The sequence below is a fragment of the Priapulus caudatus genome, unplaced genomic scaffold (genome assembly GCF_000485595.1).
Source record: "Priapulus caudatus unplaced genomic scaffold, Priapulus_caudatus-5.0.1 Scaffold1459, whole genome shotgun sequence".
Lineage (NCBI taxonomy): Eukaryota > Metazoa > Priapulida > Priapulimorpha > Priapulimorphida > Priapulidae > Priapulus > Priapulus caudatus.
Window position 1 is genome coordinate 92817 of NW_014578520.1, and position 3854 is coordinate 96670.

Consider the following 3854-nt stretch of genomic DNA (forward strand, 5'->3'; position numbering starts at 1 on the left):
CGCGCACACGCACACACACGACACACACACGCACACACGCAACACACGCACACACGCCACACAACGCACACGCGCACACGCCACACGGCACACACGCACACACGCACGGCACACGCACCGCCGCCGCGCACCACACGCGCGCAGCACACACGCACGACAAAGCACACACACGACGCCACACGCACACGCACCACGCACACGCACACGCACACACACGACCGAAAACGCCGCGCCCCCCTGCATGTGTTTGAATAAATTATGCTATGTACATTAGGGTTTGCTCTGGCGTGTGCCACGATGGGTAATGCTATCCCCCGGGCGTGGAGGGAGGTGACCGCAACGTGGCAGCACTAATGTTACGCCCACGCCCACGCCCGCGCCCACACCCGCGTTAATGTCCACGCCCGAGGATAGCAACACCCTGCCCCTACGATGTGCCTGCGTGGCGCACGTACTACATAGCGATCACTCATTTGTGATGCAGCTTTCCGCAGAGAAGGAATGGAGGAGCGGGAAGGAGAGAGGCGGAAGAAGAGCGAGGAGCGTAAATGAGAGAAGAGGTGAATGAGAGAGAGAGAGAGAAGTGAGGAGGAAGGAGAGAGTGATAGGGGGAGGAAGGGAGGAAAGCGTAGAGATGAGGGAAAGGAGAGAGGAGGGCGAAGGAGACAGGAGAGAAGAGAGGAAAGGAGAGAGTGAGGAGAGAAGAGAGGAAAGGAGAGAGTGAGAGAGAGAGAGGAGGGAAGAGAGAGAGAAAGAAAGAGAGATGAGAGAGAGAGCATATTGAGGCATATTGGCCTTTCCAGATTATGGATGTGCCTGAATATGAGAACACTGCTGACATTATTGACGGCAAGTTCAAGACATCCATGCTTAACCTCCTCTTGCAGTGCGTAAAAAGCGTTATCATGACACTTACTCTATCGCACGTCCAGTGCGAAAGCAACATTTCATGGTCCTTTCAATTAAACTGCATAAAAATCGGTAGGTCAGCGCTGAAAAAACAAAAACAGTTTTTCACACGTCCGTTAGCCCATGTCCTCAGAAAAAGTCTGATTTCTGACCTTTTAACCCCATTGCCCTCATTGGACCTGCTGACCTCCACATTCGCAATTTGGTGAATGGGTTTCCTGCCCCATCACACTCAGTACACCGAATATTAAGCAGCATACATAGGTCGAGCCGTTAGAGTTGTGCCGCAATTCCGTATTTCCTGCTATACCTTAAGTTAAGGAGGAAATATTCCCCCTCCGTTTACACATCCTTGACCTTTTGCACCCTTGCACCCCAAAAATTATGTCATCCTGAATCCTTTTTACGATTCCCCCCCCCGACGTCCCTAATATCGTGACCATACGTACGAGCGGTTAAGGATTTGTGCCCAACTGTTGACGGCACGACGCGACGGTACGGCCGGACGCACCGTCACGCGCACGCCACGCACGGACAATCATCCCGATTCTACAAGCTGCATCTGACTACGCTCAGATGAGCTAACAATTTTCTCAGACAATTCGGCCTTGGCTGCTTTGGTACCTGCTTTTGCCTAAATTACTTTTCGGGTCGTACTTACTTACAGCAATACAACCGTTTGCCATTGAGACCGGATTATTTAAAAGAGCTCCCTCCTGGCGCGCTTATAAACAATAAAAACTTTCTTAAGAGAATTCGCGCCTTCGTTCCCGATTTTGCTCTACTTAGTACTTACCGTACCTTTTCTCTATCTAGCTTTCAATCGTTTTGTATAACCCGTTTTGCGTTTTATTTTAATGATAACGCCACCTTCATGCGCATATTTTGAAGATGATCCGAGAAGAACTGCAGCCGGTAGAGCGCTCACAAGGAAATCTCTGCGGCCGCGGCACGCCGAGGCCAAATCCATAGTATCCCCCCCCCCCGAACTCGTTCGGGGGATACAAATAATCAGGAGTCTATCAATATTGATAGACTCCTGAAATAATGCAGACTAACCATGACTATGCAACCATCTTCCCCCCCCCCTGTGCCCTAACATTGCACCCTTTCCTTAGCCGTCCTACTACATTGGTTCTGCACTACTGACCCTAGCCACGCGCATTTCAATATCTAGGGGCCACCTATAAATATTTAAAAAAAATGGTTGGCTCGCAACTAGTGCAATCGACTTGTCGAAGCTCCAACGCACTACCTGATCGCCACGGCAACCGCCACCACAGCCGACGATGCCTCATGCACAACAATGAAGAACAAGATGAAACCCAGAGAGAGAGAGAGCGAGAGAGAGAAAGAGAGAGAGAGAGAAAGAGAGAGAGAGAGAGAGAGAGAGAGAGATCTCTCTCTCTCTCTCTTTCTCTTTCTCTCTTTGTCTTTCTCTCTCTTCCTCTCTCGAAACAAAATCCTATTATTAGCTACCAAAAATGACAACGCAATTTTCTCACATGCCAGCTAGGTTCATTTCAGAAAAATAATTATTTTGATTACTGATATCAATTCTGATATGTTCTTTAACCAGAAACAAAAAATCTATGAATGTCAGACGAACGCATTATGTATGTGTCTCCCGAATGACCTCAATTGGGAGAAAGTCAATGTACACATAGATAGGGTTTTAAACAAACACGCAGCAGTGGAGACAATCTTGACTGCTTCTTCTGATCTACATTATACCAGGAGTAGATAATAGGTTCCCTATTATCTACTCCTGATACATACGGTAGTCCGTGGTAGAGATATCGATCAGTGTCAGAGGATATCGTCTCGTTTACCTAGCACTAGCAGCATCGTCAATAGAGTTATAAATAGTCTCACGACTATCAGGGAGCACAGTTGATAAAGCCCGACGGATATGAGAGACTGGTGATAAGGTAATGTACCGTACTGGAATCGTAATGCAGTGGTATGACAAGAGTTTATACCTGCAAGTATATATGCAGCAAGCAGCAGTGTTGATGCCTACAAGGGTCAGTTTAAATGGATCGACATTAAAGGCAGCAAGCAGCAGTTTTGCTGCTTACAATGGTCAGTTTGTAGTACAAGCAAAATATTAGTTGCCAGAAAGTTTCATAATAAACCATAATGAAAGCACCAAAGATTCTGCTTGACTGAGTATGTTTGCTACTAGCTCTAGTAACTATAGCCCGCGTACGGTTGCCGCTGGCCAGCGGTAACCGTACGCGGGCTATAGTTACTAGAGCTAGTTTGCTACCTGCCACTTTCTCTAGCAGCAATTAAGTTCTTGCTGCCTGACAAAATTTCTAACCCTGCCTGGTGTCCCCTACTCCGGTCATACGCGGTGGCATGGTGTCCCCTACAAGGGTCATAACACGGAGTTTGGTGTCCTTGACCGGAATCACAACTGCACCGGTTTGGTGTCCCTCACCAGAGTGATAACACAAAGGTTTGGTGACACGTACCAGCAGGGGCGGATCCAGGGCTGAAGCTAGACAGTATTTTTCCAGATTTTAAGGGCACATTCCCCAAAAAGGGCACACCACCCCACAGTGGGCGCTGTTAGGCGCGGAAGGACATGGCGGGGGGTCTGGGGGGCTTCCCCGAGGAAATTTCAAAATTTCAAGGGTCCCTGGGCACAAAAATGAGCATCATTTGAGCACACATTTAGTCAAGCAGCAATAGCTAAAAACCATATGGAATTTTATTTCTGCTTCATTTTGCCTGCGCTTTGTATACCAGCAATTAATGCAGAACGATTCAAGCACTTCCCTTCTTTTTCAGATATCAAAGCTAGTTTTGTTACCATGTAAAATTTTGATTTCCTTCAAGTCTTGTCAATGAATCAGAAGAAAAAGAAAACAAATAAAGAATATAGCCAAATTCCATCAAATTGTTTTCTGTATTTTTTAGCGCAAAATTTCGAAGGG

At 47.3% G+C, this 3854-nt stretch overlaps 1 protein-coding gene across 2 annotated transcripts in view; it reads right to left on the reverse strand.

The window, feature by feature from the left end:
• The window catches only part of LOC106816703 (bifunctional 3'-phosphoadenosine 5'-phosphosulfate synthase-like), a 32520-nt gene that overhangs the window by 28385 nt on the left and 281 nt on the right, over window positions 1-3854 (reverse strand). The gene's annotated exons all lie outside the window — the stretch shown is intronic.